Source organism: Hibiscus syriacus, unplaced genomic scaffold (assembly GCF_006381635.1).
Source record: "Hibiscus syriacus cultivar Baekdansim isolate YM2019G1 unplaced genomic scaffold, ASM638163v2 tig00001478_pilon, whole genome shotgun sequence".
In the NCBI taxonomy this organism is placed as follows: domain Eukaryota; kingdom Viridiplantae; phylum Streptophyta; class Magnoliopsida; order Malvales; family Malvaceae; genus Hibiscus; species Hibiscus syriacus.
Window position 1 is genome coordinate 1,909,909 of NW_024061874.1, and position 20,835 is coordinate 1,930,743.

Genomic DNA, 20,835 nt, shown 5'->3' on the forward strand with positions numbered 1-20,835 from the left:
TGAAACTTTTCAATTTAGTCACTAACCCGGTATTGTGGATGTTACAGTGGGTGTCAAAACATATGATGTGTTGAAGAATGAGAACTTTAATTTACGTGCAACTTTATTGTGGACTATTTATAATTTCCCTGCTTATGCAAATCTATCTGGTTGGAGTACGAAAGGTCGTTATGCTTATCCTTGTTGTATTGCGCAGACATGTTCAAAGTGGTTGTATAATGGAAACAAATTCTCTTACATGGGACATCGTCGGTGGTTAGGTAAAAATCACATATTCAGATATCAAAAAACTTTTTTGATGGTATTGAAGAGTTTAGAAAAGCTCCTGAAAAAACAATCAGGTATGTGATAGGGAAGCGGTGGCGGATTGATGAACGTTGCTCTTGTTGTAGAATCAAACCTAGAAAGCTCTAGACTCAATGAAGAACAATGGGGAACGAATAAGGGAAGGTGGAGGTAGCAAGTAGGGTTCTTAGAGTTTCTTTTAGGTGCTGGAAACAAGGTAAGAAACAAGATTAAAACAAGATAGAGAAAAGATAAAGGAATTGCAAATAAAATAAGATAACCAAGAAATCAAAAGATCTCCCTTATAAAGGTGAACGGTAAAGATGATTGATGGCGTGGCTGGATATGTGGAAAATCGATGGATAATGTCCTATCGAGCCCTCCTAGTCGCAATGAAAAGGCAAACACGGTAATATGACTCTAACCAACCCTCCTAGTCGCGATGAAAAGGCAAATTGGAGTGTGAAGATTAATCTCCCTCACAAGAACTTGAAAGAACTCAAGGAGAAGAAGCTTTGAAGGCACAAGATAATCAACACTTGCAAAAACGAACTCTCTTTATATTATTAATCAAAGAAATATTGAATTACAAAGTTTAATGAAGCCTCCTTTATATAGGGGTTGAGTTCTAAAGGTCATAAATAACTAATGAATAAAATAATAATAAACTAAACATATCTTAACTCTAATTCCTAATAAAATAATAATAACTAAAGATAATATTTTTAACCCAACCTTAATTCCTAATAAAATAATAAATCTAATCCTAAAAGATAATGCATCATCCTATATTAAGTTATATTACAAATAATCAATAAAAATATTGAAAATTCGTAATATTTACAAAATCCCGTATTAATCCCGTATAGGATTTTCTGCATGCACCGTCTTCAGTAAAATAGCCATAGTTTGAGTTCTTGATATCGGATTGATGCGATTCAAGAACCGTTGGAAAGATAAAAGACAGACGGTCGTATATCCAGAAGACATATTGACTAAATAAGATCAGGATACTGTTAACTTCCTAAAAAGGCTACTTTTAAAGCCTTTTTCACTTAAGTTATTGTTTGTTTAAAAGCTCATTTTAGTCATTTTAGGATCATGTGGTTGCATATAGTTGCATTTGTGGTGGTTGTGCTATTTTATTTCTTAATGGTGCTGTTTGAGGGAAAGGTGCAGTTTGTCTATGGTGTGCAGGGAATAGCAAGGAAAAGGATTCTTTGGGAAGTAATGCCTCGGCATCACACGTTGCTAAAGCATATTGAAATGCCTTGGCATTTCTGGTGCAGAAAAAGACAAAAAGATATTTCTGCATAAGGACAGCTGGCACTGGACAGCTGTCTCTGCACGTGAAAGACTGCTGTAACCGCCTGCCAGAGCTGCCAAAGGATCACTGCCACTTGGAGGATAAGGTTCATGCACAACATGTGATTCTAGGGGTATGAGGGGTATTTTTCACCCAACAACCTCATCATTACCCCTAGATATTTTTATTATATATGACACCTCATGGGAGAGAAAAAAAAGAGGGGGGACAGAGAGCACACGCATAGAGCAGAAAAAAATCACATTTTTATTTTCTCTTTTCCTTTCTTCTTCCTTGGGATATTCCTCCATTGATAAAGCTCCAAGGAGTGGCAAGCTAGGCACCGGAAGGAGCTAGCGAGCTAGGTGGTTCGTGGTGGCCGAGAAGAGACCTCCGGTGGCGCGTCGAAGGCTTCTTCTCACTTCTCTTTTTGCTGTTATTTTTCTATTAATTTATGGGTTGTTAGAACGAATATTTTCATGACTTTGTGTTTGGATATTTCGAACCCCACCATGAACTAACTTATTTGGTGGTGGTTGGTTGAACGATTGTTTAAACTTTATTTTGTAGGGTATATTTAATTTTATTTTGGGTTCTTTATTTGCTTTGCTTATGAATGCTTCACCATATAGGCTTGTAAGAGGCATGGAAATGTCCATCTCTTAGATGAAGGTTAGGTATTCGGAAGAATCCTAAGCTAAAAATACTTGTAAGTATTCGGAAGAAACGCAAGATAAGATCCTCATAAGCAATGGGTTATGGTATTTTCAAGGGGCTTTGAACCGCTTAGGAATATTATAACTTAATCCCTTAGATCTCGGAAGAGACTAGGATAGGATTTCAACGACTAAAAAGGGTGTCTTTATCAATAAGGTAGGCTGTCCAACATCGTTGAGTGAGAGTAGATGCGTTGGCATCCTATTCTGTTAGGTTCTTTTGAACACCTTAGGAAAGCCCTGTCGAGTAAGTAAAGACAAGATAGCTTAAATATACTTGAGAAATAAGTTTAGCAACCTTAGACCAATCCTTACCATTCATTTCATTGGAAGCTTGTCACGTGAGGATTATTTTCTTCTTATTTTATTTATTTATTTTTATTTATTGTCTTTACCATTTCTCATTGCCTCAACATTTCACCATACTCAACATTAAACATCCATCATTGCCACTGCATTTCCATTTGCTACACCATCACACCATCAATCCGCATCCACCAGCATACACATATCCATTGCCATGACATTTGTATATATCAAGACTAACTATACTTAGATAATTTAGTGCATTGCTTTGGTTAGACTTTCGTAATTTCACCAAATCCCTATGGAGACAATACTCACTCATCATTATATTACTTGAGTGATTGTGTATACTTGCACATTATTTGCGTATATTTTATAGTACTCACAACACGCGAACAAGTTTTTGGCGCCGTTGCCGGGGATTGGCAGCCTGAAGTTATTTAGTTTTGCCAGAGCATTTTATTTTGTTTTGCATTTTTATTTTTTGTATAGTTTACTTGATATTTTTGTTTTATTTTTCAGGTTTATTTAGTGTATGCCTAGAAGAAATTCTGAAGAGCCTTTGGAACCAATAGAACCTGAGATTGAAAGACTCTTTAGAAGAAGAAGACGTGCTCAAGGAAATATGTATCAGATTGGAAACCAAGGCATTGGTCAAGATGACGGAAATCAGAATGCCGCGGCATTAAACAATGCTGAACCTGCTATCAGGCCTCGTGTTATTCGAGATCATTTAAATCCGATGCTGGATGATCTGAATCTTGGGATTGTGGCACCCGAAATTCAAGCTACACATTTCGAGCTGAAACCAGTCATGTTCAACATGTTGAATTCCATTGATCAGTTTGGGGGTATGCCAACTGAAGATGCCAGACAGCACATTCGCAATTTTCTGGAAGTTTGTGATTCTTTCCGCCAAGAAGGAGTGCATGAGGATTTTCTGAAATTAAAGCTTTTTCCGTATTCATTGCGTGCCCGGGCAAGAGCTTGGTTGAGTGGTGTACCAGTCGGTTAGATGGAATCATGGGCCGATCTTTGCAAGAGTTTCTTATTGAGGTACAACCCACCAAACATGAATACGCAGCTAAGGAATAAAATATCATCTTTTCGCCAGGGCGACGATGAATCCATGTATGAGTGTTGGGATCGTTACAAGAGTTTTAATTCGAAAGTGTTCAAATCATGGTTTTTATGATTGGACTCAAGTAGTCATGTTCTATAATGGAGTCAATGCACCCACGAGGATGTTACTGGATGCCTCGGCAAATGGGACATTGCTGGACAAATCACCTACGGAGGCGTTTTCTATCTTGGACAGAATTGCTAACAATGATTATCAATTTCCTTCCTCAAGACTTGGGAGTGGGAGGAGAGCACCTGGAGCATTCGAGTTAAAAGCCAAAGATTCGGTGTCCGCTCAACTCTCCGCTATTACTAATATGTTGAAGAACTTACAATGTTCCACTGATATGAAGGAAGTGAAAACAACTAATCTGGCATGTCTGTTATGCCAAGGCAATCATCACGAGAGCGAATGCCCAACCAACTAGGAGTCCATCAACTTTGTTGGTAATTACAATCGAGGCAGCAACAATCCTTACTCAAACACTTATAATGCTGGATGGCGTCAACATCCCAATTTCTCATGGGGAAATCAAGGAGCCCACAATGCTAATCAACCTACTAGGCAACAGAATCACAATGAGCCTCAAAGTTACCAAAATGCTATGCCATGGCATAATGCTAACAAAGGAGCTTCATCTTCAGCGAGCATAAGTTCCTTAGAAGCTACAATTCAAGAATTCATATCTACTACGAAGACAATGCTGCAAGACCATTCTACTTCAATTAAGAATCAAGGAGCTTTACTTCATAGTCAAGGCGCCTTACTTCAAAGACATAGCTCAGCTCTGAGAGCTTTGGAAGGTCAAGTTGGTCAGATTACTACGACATTACAAGAGTGTCAACAATGACGTTTTCCAAGTGATACTGAAGTCATTAAAGGGCCTGGAAAAGAGCATTACAATGTGTTAACTCTTAGGAGTGGAACACAAATCAATCGACAAGTCAATGATAGCGGGCCACAGCATGATGATTTTAATCCCACTACTGAAGCTGAATTACAAGATGATAGAGTTTCTGAGAAGGACAAGGAGGAGGATTCTACCAAGGTACCAGATTCTGATGCCAAGGCAAAAGAAAATTCTATTCCTACAGCTAAGGAAGCTAGACCTCCCCCACCCTTCCCGCAAAGATTGAAGAAGCACAATGATGAAGTTCAGTTCAAGAAGTTCGTAGACATTCTTGATCAGCTCCATATCAATATACCTCTCTTGGAAGCTGTTGAACAGATGCCGATGTATGCCAAATTTCTGAAGGACATTTGTACCAAGAAGAGGAAAGTAGAGACTGTTGCCACGGCAACATAATTTTGTTCTTCATTGAGTAAGTTGCCACTAAAGAGAAATGATCTGGGAAGCTTCATTATTCCTTGTTCAATTGGAGCTAATTTCGTTGGAAAGGCTTTATGTGATCTTGGTTCAAGTGTAAACTTAATGCCGAAATCGATATTCTTGAAGCTTGGCAGAGGAGATGCAAGACCCACCTCAGTTATTTTATAACTTGCCGACAAATCCCATGTTAAACCTGAAGGGAGAGTCGAGGATGTCATAGTAAGGGTGGACAAGTTTGTGTTTCCAGTCAACTTCTTAATTTTTGACTGCGAAGTTGATGCCAAGGCACCAATCATTCTGGGAAGACCTTTCCTAGCCACTGGACGTATCTTGATAGACTGTGAAAAAGGTGAACTCACCATGAGAGTGGCTGATCACTGTGTGACTGTCAATGTTTTTAGAACGCTCAAATATGTTGATGACACTGAAGAATGCCAAGGCATTTCTGAATTGAACTCAGTGATTGAAGAAGAGACTGAACATCTTTGCCAGAACAACTTCATTCAGCTAGTAGAAAATGAATATTGGGTGGATGATGAAAGCTTAGTGGAGTCCGACGACTTTCCAATTTTGGAGGAGCAATCTAGCTTAGTACAAGTTAGATCAGGTATGAATTTTGAACCTCTGAATTTTGATGAATTCATTTCTCCTAAGCTTTCATTATTGCATGCACCCAATCTAGAGCTTAAGACTTTGCCAGGGCATCTTAAATATGTTTACTTAGGTAGCGATGAGACTTTACCGGTGATTATTTCTGCTAACCTTACTGCTAACCAAGAGCAAAGTTTGTTAAGTGTTTTGATGCAGTATAAGAAAGCAATTGGTTGGACTATGGCCGATTTGAAAGGCATTAGTCCCACGATCTGCATGCATAAGATTCTGCTAGAAGATTGCCACGGTAATTCAATTGAACCACAAAGAAGACTCAACCCTGTTATGAAGCAAGTGGTGATGAAAGAAATTCTGAAATGGCTTGATGCTGGAGTGATCTACCCTATCTCCAATAGCTCATGGATGAGCCCTGTCCAATGTGTTCCGCAGAAAGGAGGCACGACGGTGGTTACGAATGAGGATTATGAGCTATTACCCACTCGCACTGTGACCGGATGGAGGATATGTATGGACTATAGAAAACTCAACAAAGCTACGAAGAAGGACCACTTTCCTCTACCTTTCATCGACCAAATGTTGGATCGATTGGCCGGCAAAGCATTCCATTGCTTTTTGGATGGGTACTCGGGGTACAATCAAATTGCCATCGAACCAGAGGACCAGGAGAAGACTACATTTACTTGTCCCTATGGCACTTTTGCCTTTAGGAGGATGCCTTTTGGACTCTGTAATGCCCCGGCAACGTTTCAGCGCTGTATGCAAGCTATATTTTCAGATATGGTTGAGGATTTTCTGGAGATCTTCATGGACGACTTTTCTATTTATGGGGATGACTTTGAACGATGCCTCGTCAATTTAGCAAAAGTTCTCAAGAGATGCGAGGAGGCTGAGTTGGTCTTAAACTGGGGAAAATGTCACTTCATGGTGACTGAAGGTATTGTATTAGGCCACAAAATTTCACACAAGGGTATTGAGGTGGACAAGGCAAAGATTGAAGTGATTGAAAAATTGCCACCACCAACTTCGGTCAAGGAAATAAGAAGTTTTCTTGGACATGCTGGATTCTATAGAAGGTTTATCAAAGACTTCTCCAAGATTTCTAAACCCTTGTGCACATTGTTTCATCAAAACCAACCCTTTGTGTTTGACGAATTATGCCTCGGCGCGTTTACTAAGCTAAAGCGACAACTGATCTCGGCACCCATTGTAGTCCCTCCCGACTGGACATCACCATTTGAGCTGATGTGTGATGCAAGCGATTATGTCGTAGGAGCTGTTTTGGGGTAACGCCGAGGTAAAATCTTTCATGTTATTTATTAATCTAGCCGCACTTTAAATGAAGCACAATTGAACTACACCACCACTGAGAAAGAATTACTTGCCGTAGTATTTGCTTTTGATAAATTTAGACCTTACCTAATAGGCACTAAAGTTATTGTTCACACTGATCATTCGGCTATAAAATACTTAGTGAACAAAAATGATGCCAAGCCTAGACTTATTAGGTGGATCTTACTTTTGCAAGAATTTGACTTAGAGGTGGTAGATAGAAAAGGAACTGAAAATCAAGTTGCTGATCACTTATCTAGGCTAGAGAACAATTCTGAATGCCATGACACTGTAGATATCTAAGAGGAATTTCCTGACGAGAAAATTTTATATGCCGCGGCAATCCCGTGGTACGCCGACCTTGTTAATTTTCTTGTTAGTGGAATTGTGCCTTTTGATTTGAATAGTCAGGCTAAAAAGAAGTTCAAGCACGATGCAAGGCACTATTTTTGGGATGAGCCATATCTGTTCAAATATTGTGCCGATCAGCTCATTAGACGATGTGTACCTGAAGAGGAGCAAAGTGATATTTTGTACCATTGTCATTCGGCCCCAAGTGGAGGCCATTTTGGTGGAGCAAGGAGTGCTGCTAAGGTCCTGCAATCAGGATTTTACTGGCCAACTTTGTTTAGAGATGGCCAAGCATTTTACAAAGGATGTGATCGATGCCAACGGACTGGAAACATCTCCAGACGACATGAGATGCCGCTACAAAATATTTTGGAGATAGAGCTATTTGATGTGTGGGGCATCGACTTCATGGGACCATTCCCATCTTCTGAAGGAAAATTATATATATTGCTTGCTGTGGATTATGTGTCAAAGTGGGTGGAAGCAATAACAACATCAAGGAATGACTCCAAGACCGTACTCAAGTTTTTGCACAAGTATATTTTCACTCGGTTTGGAGTACCTCGTGCTATCATCAGTGATGAAGGAACCCATTTTGATAACAAGTTGATTGCCAAGGCATTGCTGAGATATGGAGTTCGACACAAGATTGCCACGGCATATCATCCGCAGACAAATGGCCAAGCTGAGATATCTAATCGAGAGATCAAGCAGATTTTAGAGAAAGTGGTGAACCCAAAGCGAAAGGATTGGTCGCCAAAGTTGGATGAAGCACTTTGGGCGTACAGAACATCATTCAAAACTCCTTTGGGGATGTCACCCTTCAAGTTAGTGTATGGTAAAGCTTGTCATCTCCCGGTTGAGCTTGAACATAAAGCTTATTGGGCTATCAAGTGATTGAATTTTGATGCTCAACTAGCTGGGGAGCAGAGATTATTAGAACTTAATGAAATGGAAGAGTTTAGAGCACAAGCATATGAGAATGCTTGGATATACAAGGAGAAAACCAAGATGTGGCATGACCAAAAACTGATGCCACGGCATTTTCATGTGGGGCACCAAGTCTTGCTTTACAACTCCAGACTTAAACTCTTTCCTGGGAAGCTAAAATCTCGATGGTCAGGGCCATTTGAGGTGCATTATGTCTATCCCCATGGAGCTGTTGACATTAATAGAATAGACAATGGGAAGATCTTCAAGGTCAATGGCTAGCGTCTGAAAGCCTACAATTGAATTCCACCACCTCACAATAAGGACGTGTTACGGCTGCACGATACTGAAGCGTGCCCAGAGGAGAACCAAAATTTGATGCCTCGACATAGAATTTGTGTCTGTGCATAAATAAAGTTTAACATTCAAGTTTTTTTTCTTTAGTTTTATTTTATTTTATTTTGTAATTAATTTTTGATATGATTTGTAGGGACCACATTGCTGCAAACCGTACAAGGAGCGGTTACCAAAAGGAGGAAAGGACAAAGCATTAATTGGAGAGATATTCTTTTGATTTGTTTCTTTTTATTTAATTTAATTTCTGACATTTCTTTTTCTCTTTCCACAAACTTGTCCTATCACCATCATTACCTTTTGGCAGTTTTTTTTCCTTCCCTATACATGCACAACCCCCACCCACTAATTCCTCTCTTAACCGTCCTATCACCCTTTTTCCCTCCCAAATTTTTAACTTTTTCTTTTCTCTTTCTTTATTCATTTTTTTCTCTTTCATGTTAACTTTTACTTTTTCTCTCTCTTTTACTCATCTTCTTCCCTTATTCTCTCCATAGCCGAAATACATCCAAGTTTTTAAAGCTTTCAAAAGCTCATTCCTTTTTCATTTTTCTTACTTCAAAAACATTGAAAATGGTGCGCTCAAGACCAGCTCCAACCGACACGATCGCTTGGCAACAGTTTGAGAACGATGAGGCCAAGGCTCGGTTCCAAAACTTCAAGAACCGAAAACTTTTTTTTGAGTTGGGATTTATTTTTATCGAGGAAACTGATGGTGGTTTTGGACCCGATGTTATGGACATCGTGACGTCGCTCAAGTGGCAGAAGTTTGCTCGTCATCCTGGTTCGGTGAACGCCTCATTAGTTAAGGATTTCTATGCGAACTTTTCCAAGCCCAATCAATACTCCATCTTCGTTCAAGGTAAGCAAATCCGTTTTACATCCACTGCTATTAATCGTTATTTTCATTTACAGGAGGTAGTAGACGGCCATGCCATGTTCGAAGAGGAAGCCGATAGCAACACATACGATGGGGTCTTGGAGGACCTTTGTTTTGAAAACACTGAGTGGAATGGACGACAAACGAGTAGATACTCGGTCAACCAAGAACGTCTTCAGCCGCGTGCAAAGTTATGGTATCACTTTCTCAAGCATAAACTAATGCCCACTTCCCACAACACTACGGTATCACTTTCACGCTTATTGCTTTTACATTCTATGATAGTATCCCGTCCGATCGATGTGGGTCGTATTATTGTTCAGCAAGTTCATGACTGTTTGGGTAAAAAGGCAAGTGCTTTGGTGTTTCCTAATTTAATTACCGCTTTATGTCGTAAGAAAAAGGTTGAGGAAAATGCTTTTGATGAAATTTTACCTGGATTATCGGGCATTACTAGGGCTAGACTTCCACTATTGTTGGGACTTGAAAATACCAAGTCTAAAGACCCTGTTCATGAGCAATCTACAGGTACTACAGAATCGAATGCCGAGGCAAGGTTCCTTGCTCTCGAGGAAGCTGTGACGTAGACTCAAGCTCAACTGCATGCTTTACATGGTGACATCCGTAATTTCTTTGGATACGTGAAGCTTAGAGATGCTATGGTGGAATCGTTGTTTCAAGAAATTATTCCCCACGATCAACGGAATTTCCCTGGTTTCCCAGACGAAATTCTACCGGCATTCAATGCCGAGGCATCTCCAGAGCCTGAGCACGATGCACCCGATCCTCCTGCTGCTGACCCTACTCCTGATACACACCGGTCCGAGACTCATGAATATCCACCCACTGTCCCTGTCGAAGAAACAACCAGCCCCGTCCCAGCACCCAATCCTTCTCATGCACAACGTAGTGGTTGCCGCACCAAGACCACGGCTGGACGCATTACGCACTATTACTCCACTTCTTCTGAGTCCAGCCCAGCACCTATCCGAAAGTGCACCCGACGAGGAGCTGCTAGCACCTCCAAAGCACCACCACCACGTAAACATTGAGGTACCTCTCTTGCATCCATTTTCATTTAGTTGCATTTCATTGCATAACATATAGTTTATAGTTAGTTTAGTTCTCTTTAAAGCATTGAGGACAATGCTTCCCTTAAGTTTGGGGGAGGTATTGTTCTTGGTAGGTCATATGCATGATAGCATTAGCATAGTATTATGCCATGGCATCAGTAAATGGTAGGATAGTTAGATGAAATGTTTTGAGGATACCAGATGATGATAATTTTGTTAGGCTAGAATCTGAATGTAAATGACAGTTGAGAATGATAGAACTCACTATAGGGCTTGATGCTTTGTGAAAAATATTTACACGATTTGTATGTTTTCTATACTTAGAAAATTTAGGAAATTTTTATAAAGGAACTTTAGTTAGTCTTGGCATTGAAATATAGTATGGTGTTTAAAAGAAAAATAAAAAACAAACTCCCTTAGAAATGAAACTGTGAATAAATGCTTAAGCATAGCTGTAGAGGGACACTCCTCTTTACCGTGGCATTTCCTGGAACTTTATTTAATAAATGGAAGCCTTGTGCATATGAGTGAATGAAAGAAGTCACGGGATGACTCTACTTAACTAGCTCGGGGATGGAAGGTATGCTCCCTTTCATCTAGAGTGTGGGAGAGTAGGTGTGATGAGCTGACTCCCTTCGTAACAGTATAATAAAAAAAATCAAAGTAAAGGGAGTAAAAATGTTCTTAATGATAAGTAAATGCCTTGAAAAAAACTAGGGGACTTGATTAGAAATTGTCTAAATTCGCTAAGTATAGATTGGATACAATCACGCACACACACACTACCACAAAGGATTTTGACCTAGGGAAAAGTACTTGAATTCTTGATAAGTCTAGCATGTTGAAGCCTATCGTTCTGAGGGTTGAAATTCAATTTTGTCCTACTGTCTTACTATCGAACTTTTCCATGACATTATGCTTATGTAACTGCTATCCATTGCTTGAGGACAAGCAATAGCTTAAGTTTGGGGGTGTGTTAACTTCCTAAAAAGGCTACTTTTAAAGCCTTTTTCACTTAAGTTATTGTTTGTTTAAAAGCTCATTTTAGTAATTTTAGGATCATGTTGTTGCATATAGTTGCATTTGTGGTAGTTGTGCTATTTTATTTCTTAATGGTGCTGTTTGAGGGAAAGGTGCAGTTTGTCTATGGTGTGCAGGGAATAGCAAGAAAAAGGATTCTTTGGGAAGTAATGCCGCGGCATCACACGTTGCTAAAGCAGATTGAAATGCCTTGGCATTTCTGGCGCAGAAAAAGACAAAAAGATATTTCTGCATAAGGACAGCTGGCACTGGACAGCTGTCTCTGCACGTGAAGGACTGCTATAACCGCCTGCTAGAGCTGCCAAAGGACCACTGCCACTTGGAGGATAAGGTTCATGCACAACATGTGATTCTAGGGGTATGAGGGGTATTTTGCACCCAACAACCTCATCATTACCCCTAGATATTTTTATTATATATATGACACCTCATGGGAGAGAAAAAAAAGAGGGGGACAGAGAACACACGCATAGAGCAGAAAAAAATCACATTTTTATTTTCTCTTTTCATTTCTTCTTCCTTGGGATATTCCTCCATTGATAAAGATCCAAGGAGTGGCAAGATAGGTGCCGGAAGGAGCTAGCGAGCTAGGTGGTTCGTGGTGGCCGAGAGGAGACCTCCGGTGACGCGTCGAAGGCTTCTTCTCACTTCCCTTTTGCTGTTATTTTTCTATTAATTTGTGGGTTGTTGGAACGAATATTTTCATGACTTTGTGTTTGGATATTTCGAACCCCACCATGAACTAACTTATTTGGTGGTGGTTGGTTGAATGATTGTTTAAACTTTATTTTTTAGGGTATATTTAAGTTTATTTTGGGTTCTTTATTTGCTTTACTTATGAATGCTTCACCATCCAGGCTTGTAAGAGGCATGGAAATATCCATCTCTTAGATGAAGGTTAGGTATTCAGAAGAATCCTAAGCTAAAAATACTTGTAAGTATTCGGAAGAAATGCAAGATAATATCCTCATAAGCAATGGGTTATGGTATTTTCAAGGGGCTTTGAACTGGCTTAGGAATATTATAACTTAATCCCTTAGATCTCAGAAGAGACTATGATAGGATTTCAACGACTAAAAAGGGTATCTTTATCAATAGGGTAGGCTGTCCAACATCGTTGAGTGAGAGCAGATGCCTTGGCATCCTATTCTGTTAGGTTCTTTTGAACACCTTAGGAAAGCCCTGTCGAGTAAGTAAAGACAAGATAGCTTAAATATACTTGAGAAATAAGTTTAGCAACCTTAGACCAATCCTTACCATTCATTTCATTGGAAGCTTGTCACGTGAGGATTATTTTCTTCTTATTTTATTTATTTATTTTTATTTACTGTCTTTACTATTTCTCATTGCCTCAACATTTCACCATACTCAACATTAAACATCCATCATTGCCACTGCATTTCCATTTGCTACACCATCACACCATCAATCCGCATCCACCAGCATACACATATCCATTGCTGTAACATTTGTATATATCAAGACTAACTATACTTAGATAATTTAGTGTGTTGCTTTGGTTAGACTTTCGTAATTTCACCCAATCCCTGTGGAGACGACACTCACTCATCATTATATTACTTGAGCGATTGTGTATACTTGCACATTATTTGCGTAAATTTTATAGTACTCACAACACGCGAACAGATACCATTCAAAAGTCTTCGTAAGTTTGCTTCTGTTCTAATTTTCTTTTCCAATGCTTGGACGAGTGGATCATTTGGAAGAGTTATTACTTATTCCTTTGATGTGAGCCTTGTGATGCATGTATCATCCTCCCTTTCTTCAAAAAGATTCGACCTCGAATCTGAAACATTAAAGGGAGCAACATTAGAATCGTTTAATGATTCATTCACATTATACTTACCGAATATATTTGCTTTGAATCTTTGAGACTTTGTTCTTCTAATAGGTTCGAGTAGAAACATTAGTCCAAAGAAGCATGTATTATGAACTCTGGTGCATGTATCATTCCCCCACTCCTCAAAAGGATTCATCATCGAATATGAAAATCCAAGAGAAAGAGACTTAGATGTGTTGAAAGGAAAACTTGTGAAATATTTACCAGGATCAATGTGATGTGTCTTTATATGTTTCAATCTAGGTTTCTTCTTTGTAGGAACTGATTTCTTGTAGTCTTTAAATCCTCTTTTGCATACAAGTCTTGTAATCTGATGTTTAGGTTGAAATTCAACATGGTGTCGACCACTGTTTGCTTTCTGTATGATTGCTTCAGATAATTTCTCCATGGTTTTATTCGTGTGTGGTAAGAATGAGTGTTTAAAAACCATGACAACTGGTTTGTTAAAGTAATCCCTTAAGTCTCCTAAGTGTGGTTCATGAATTAATAATTCTCGGCAGGAGATTTTTGGGTTGTAGAACCTGTTTAGTTGGCAAGGAAACTCATATAAGATAAAACTCATTAAAAGTACTTTTAAAAGTATGGGTAGAATTATCAGAAATATCCGAGTTATCGTGATATACATCTTTTATATGTTCAATTTTTGGAAAAGTAGCATGCTTAAGAGTATACCTTCGTGGTAGTGCATCGTCTAATGTGTTTTGCTTACCTCGGTCAGCTACGCACTTAAAGGAGTTGCGTTTAGTATGGATGACATTTTCACGAGCCTTACCTTGTAAGAAGGAGAAGAAGTATGTTACAATGTCATTAAAATGAGTAATAAAATACTTACCTTTGGACTCTCATAAATTGTGACTCTTCATTGATATGGCATAGTGATTAGGGCTTTCAGGTGGTAACCCGTCAGGAGAGTCACATAATATTATTCGACAACTCTTGGCTATGGAAGATGGTGTGGGTCAGTCTCGTGTTGCTTCTACTATTTCATCATTTACATGGATTTCCTGTGCACGAACTATAAAGCCTGTAGAGTTGTTCAAATCATGTTTCGTCATTAAGATGGCATCACGACTAAGGCTTTCCTGGATGTAGCCTTTTTGTAACAAATCCAACTCTTTGGTTTCTTCGAGATTGTATGTTTGATGAGGTATGATGAAACCTTGAATTAGATTGGTTTGGCGTTATTTTTCTCTTTTCAGTGGTAGTTTGTTAGGTAGATCACCTAACACTTCTCGAAAATCCTGTAAAAGAGATGAAAACACACTAGGCAAATCCTTGTTACTTATTAATGTTAGAAATTGAAACAATTGATTCCCTAAAGCGAACAAGGATGCAAGGCTGTTTGTAAAGAAGGTTCTCTCTCAATTCTTTTGTGCTCACAAATAGATTTTGAGTCACTCTTTTCTTCTCACATTTAGGTTCACTCACCTCCCATGGGTCATTATTCGTTTGTCTTTTATAACTAGTGACCTCTTTTGCTTTTGCCTCTTTCTCAACTTTTTCTTTTTTTGCTTTCCCTGCCTCCTCACAAATTATCATTTGATCTTTAGGGACTGAAAGTGTGTCATTCTTTGCTGGTCGTTCTTTCTCCTTGTCAGGTTTGTCATCTCTTGGCTTTTTTAGAGAAGATGGAGTAGAATATGAGGAAGGATTTGAAGGATTAACTTGGTAAGAGGATGAAGTACCTTGGTAATGTTCACTGAATCGAGATCTCCTTTGGATTTGTGCTTCGATTGTCATTGCTTTCTTTAGTGCGTCTTCAAGGTTTTCGTACCCTTGTAGATCAAGAAGATCAATGATGTTTGAGTTTAAGCCGATGATGAATCTTGACACGGTGGCCTCTTCTTTTTCGATTATGTTAGCCCTATTGAGTAAGGATTGCATCTCCTTATAGTACTCTTCAACTAAACTTCTACCTTGTCAAAGTCGGTCTAGTCATAGTTTAACTTCTCGTGTATAATGTGTCGGTAGGAATCGCTTCCTCATGGTTTGTTTGAGGTCGGTCCAAGAAGTGATTGTTGGAATTTGGAAGTTCTGGATCTTTTTCCTTGTTTGCATCCACCAAGTTCGAGCATATCCTTCGAATTATATGGTGATGAGGTGAACTCGTTTAGTTTGGGGGAAGTCATGGTATGCGAACATGAGATCAACTTTTCCTTCCCATTTGATGTACCTGTCTGGATCATGTCTCCTTTGAAAGACGGGATCATGAACTTTGGTTTTGCAAAGAGTTCGGGTGCTTGAAAACGTGGTTGTTCTCACCCGGGTACCACAAGTTCAACATTGTTTGGTCTTGGATTCTGGTTTGGTAGATCCAGTTGTGGTTTTTGTCGTTCTCTCACGATTTCATCAAATCTTTCAACTTGAGTTGTGAGTCGGGCAAGTGCGACTAAGATAGCCGTAAGTGTCTTGTTGTTATTTTCGCCCATCCTGAAATCATAACACTCAAAAGAAAATTTTAAAGTAAAATAAAAATAAAAGGAAGAAAAATTCAACAAAGCAAGAAACCTCACAAGTCACTCCAAGAAAGTAACACAACGAGAGGCAAGTAAGCCGATCTTGTAATCTTTAAAACTCACTTTACCAAGTAGTCTTCCACAGTTCGTATCGGAGTTTGATTATTAGCAAAGGCGATAAGAAAACCTAAAAGTTCTAAGAGGCCAAACAAGGGTTAGACTCCAAGAGAATGAGAATGCAAGGAAGGAAAAAGTATGCAAACTCTTTAGACCTACTAACACAAGAAAGATAATGTGTTAAATAATGCACAAGAACAATAAAAAGAAAAAACAAAAGAACTTAAAGCACTAAGAGTCAAAGAAAAAAAAAGAACCAACCCAGAAACCTGGAAAACGCTGGATCAACTTGAGCAACCTTTTTGAGGGGTTACCAGTGTCCAAAAATTTTGGGAAAATTCTTGAATGTCTTTCGATACGTCAAGAAACCACCTGTAAAATTTCAAAACCAAATACCTTCAGTAGTATCCAGTGGACTCTGTTGAACGGTGAGTCCTCAAACAATCTATTTTTCTTGATCGCTTTGTTCGAATGTGTTCTTGGTCTCCAAATATTCTGCTTTTTTGTGTAAATGATCTTAAATATATGAAGTTGCAATCTGGAAATTATCACTACGAAATTCCATCTGTAGAATTTTCAAGAAATTCGACAAGATCCTAGACCGAATCTGCTGACGAAACTTGAAAAACGTATTTGAAGGCTCTAATGAACTCCGATTTGGGTGAATTTCGGACTAGATATTTATATTCGGATGAATATGATATTTGGAGAAAATCAGCCCTGAATACATTCGTTTTCAATTTTTTTGAAATTTTGGATTTTTTGTTTTTTTTTGTTTTTTTAAATAACAAACTAACAAGGAGGATTTGAATCTAAATTAATATTAAATAAAAAGAACCTGAAACGATGAATCTTTTCTGGACTAGCTCCGTTGGGATACATTGACGGTTTTGTGTGCAAGAACAAACAAGATTGCTTGCTTCTTTCCAAGAATCGGCCCAGCTCTGATACCAATTGATAGGGAAGCGGTGGTGGATTGATGAACGTTGCTCTTGTTGAAGAATCAAACCTAGAAAGCTCTAGACTCAATGAAGAACAATGGGGAACGAATAAGGGAAGGTGGCGGTAGCAAGTAGGGTTCTTAGAGTTTCTTTTAGATACTGGAAATAAGGTAAAAAACAATATTAAAACAAGATAGAGACAAGATAAAAGAATTGCAAATAAAATAAGATAACCAAGAAATCAAAAGATCTCCCTTATGAAGGTGAACGGTAAAGATGATTGATGGCGTGGATGGATATGTGGAAAATCGATGGATAATGTCCTATCGAGCCCTCCTAGTCGCAATGAAAAGGTAAACACGATAATATGACTCTAACCAACCCTCCTAGTCGCGATGAAAAGGCAAATTAGAGTGTGAAGATTAATCTCCCTCACAAGAACTTTAAAGAACTCAAGGAGAATAAGCTTCGAAGGCACAAGGCAATCAACACTTGCAAAAACGAACTCTCGTTATATTATTAATCAAAGAAATTTTGAATTACAAAGTTTAATGAAGCCTCCTTTATATAGGGACTGAGTTCTAAAGGTCCTAAATAACTAATGAATAAAATAATAATAAACTAAACATATCTTAACTCTAATTCCTAATAAAATAATAATAACTAAAGATAATATTTTTAACTCAACCTTAATTCCTAATAAAATAATAAATCTAATCTTAAAAGATAATGCATCATTCTATATTAAGTTATATTACAAATAATCAATAAAAATATTGAAAATTCGTAATATTTACAAAATTCCGTATTAATCCCGTATAGGATTTTTTGCATGCACCGTCTTCAGTAAAATAGCCATATCTTGAGTTCCCGATATCGGATTGATGCGATTCAAGAACCGTTGGAAAGATAAGAGACAGACGGTCGTATCTCCAGAAGACATCTTGACTAAATAAGATCAGGATACCATTAAAAAGTCGTCTTAAGTTTGCTTTTGTTCTGATCTTCTTTTCCAATGCTTGGACGAGTGGATCATTTGGAAGAGTTATTACTTCTTCCTTTGATGTGAGCCTTGTGATGCATGTATCAGTCTGATATCTTGTCAATGTTGAAACATATCAAGTTCACTTATGGAAAGATGAATCAACCACCAAATACACAATCAAAGAAAAGGCAAAACAGGTTTAAGGTTGTGATGTTGATCAACAGAGTGATGATGAGTCTGATGAAGAAGATGATCCAAATGACGTGGAATTGTAGAAAAAGAGAATTATTTTATTCGAGTTGCCTTATTGGAAGGATCTCATTTTAAGACATAATGTTGATGTCATGTACATTGAGAATAATGTTTGTGAGAATATTTACATCTTAATTGATTAATTTATAATGTCATCATTTATATATGTTGATGTCGTCGAATATATATCTTAATAGAATTGCTGTCGGTAGTTACTAATATTGTTGTTTGTTTATTGCAAAGAGAAAACCAAGAGAAGCAGAGAGAGAAACATCATTTTAGAAAAAATATGAAGAACTTCAAAATCAAATTGAAGTTATGAAGAAGATGATGCAGCAGAATCAAACGAATAATTCATCATCCTAGGTGTTTTCTTAGGTTAATGCTTTGTTTATGTTATTGAAAAATGTTGAACTACATTATATTTAACTTGGATGTTTGTAAACTTTGATTTATTTATGTTTTTATGTATTATTACTAAATTCGAATCTTAATTATAATTAATATGTTTATTGGATATTGTTACAGGTTAAATTCGGGTAATACAAAATACGAAGAAGATATATTGAAAATCAGTTTTAATTATACTTGGCGGCGTTTATAGGAAAAATGCCGCTAAATGACCAACCTATTGCGACATTTGTGCCCGAAACGCCGCTAAATATCAAATCTGTTGCGGTGTTTGTGACTAAAAACGCTGCTAAATAGCAAACTTATTTCGGGAAAACACCTATAAACATCAAACCTATTGCGACGTTTGTGACAAAAATGTCGCTATATGACGAACCTGTTGTGGCGTTTGTATACTAAAACGCCGCTATATAATCTTGCCTTTAGCGGCATTTTAGTATAGAAATGCCGCTACATAACCTGACTTTTAGCGGCGTTTATTAGTAGAAAATGACACTAACAATTGCGGTGGCGACGTTTTTTGCGACGCTTTTTTTTTGCGCATGTAGCATTTTCAGTAGCGTTTTTAAACGTCGCTATAGGACAAAAAACACTGCTATAAACCAGTTCTGCTGTGGTGAAAGTACTAAGATTAAACACCAAAAGAAAATTATTAGTGCTCTCAAGCTACCTAGTGGAGAGATATCATTGAACCAAGCTAAGTTGATGTTCAAAGACCTATTTTCTACGTCCAGGAACAGTAGTGGTAGGTACAATATAAAGGGCAAGTTCCCCACAATTGACTCGACTCAAATGGAAATATTGGGCTCAAAAGTTGAGGTGGTTGAGATCAAGCAGGCAGTATTTGAAATGAGTCCGTTAAAGGCCCGGGAGCCGACAGGTTACATGCTGCCTTTTTTCAAAAAAAACTGGGACATAGTTGATGGGAATGTTTGTCAGACGGTCATGAACATTATGGAAGGGGGCACTATGGAGGAAGCTATAAACAGGACTTTGATTGTGCTAATACCGTGGTTTTCAGAACCGGACTGGTTAACGAACCGATCATATTATCAGTTCATTAGTTCAACCGGTCGAATCGATTCGATCGATCGGAAGAATCGGACGACGTCATAATTATTTAAAAAATTAAATAAAACTAAAAAAATATTTAATAAAAAATAATTTTTTATATCACAAGTTATATTTAAAGCAAGTCATAACATATATAAGTTAAAAACCATAAAATCAAGTGAAACAAAATGATTCAAATTAACTACAACATAATATTTAAGGTAAAACATATTAAATAATAAATATAATTATATAACTATAATTAAAAAATAAATTTGATGTTAAAAAAATCATAACAAAATGATATTGTTTGGTTTAATTTTTTTTTAAAAACAATCCCACATGGCTAAGAAACATAGAAGAGCATCCCAAAAGTCTAAAGAGTAAAAATATGAGAACAAAACAATCTCACATTGCTAAGAAACATAGAAGCGCATCACAACTAACTTCTATAAATAATAGAGGTAATTTGACATTCAAAATCATGGAGCCATTTGGTGAGCATTGAGTGAACTATTCTTTCACTTCAATCAAGCTCGAATTTTAGGCTTCAATCGATCTTCTAATTTTTTTTTTTGAGTTCAAGCCTTTTTGAGTTCAAGTTTCAATATTATATTTCGAGTTTGAGTTGAACTTGATAATTTTTAGCTTGTGAGTTTGAGTTGAGTTGAGCTTACTTTTAAAGTTTTCAAGTTCGAGTCGAGCTCAGCAATACTCGAGTTCGACTTGGCTCGTTTAACAAACGACGTTGTTTGGTTTAATTTTTTTTTTTTTAAAAACAAAAATCCCGGTTTTTTTCGGTTTTCAGTCGGTCCGGTTCGAACGGTTCAGTGGTTCTGGCCGATTCACTAATAATGGTTCAACCGATTTAGATTGAACCGGATTAAGCAACAGTTCCCGATTGAACCGGTTGAACCGGCCGGTCCAGTCCAGTTTTCAAAACAGAGGCTAATATTGAAAATAGATAGCTCTGAGCTTATTCTCAATTCCGGCCTATAAGTCTTTGCCAGGTTATCTATATGATCGCTACCAAGGTCATTGTAAACCGTATCAAACCGATTCTATCTAGGCTCATCTCCGACAACCAAACGTGTTTCATCCCTCAAAGATCCATAACTGATTA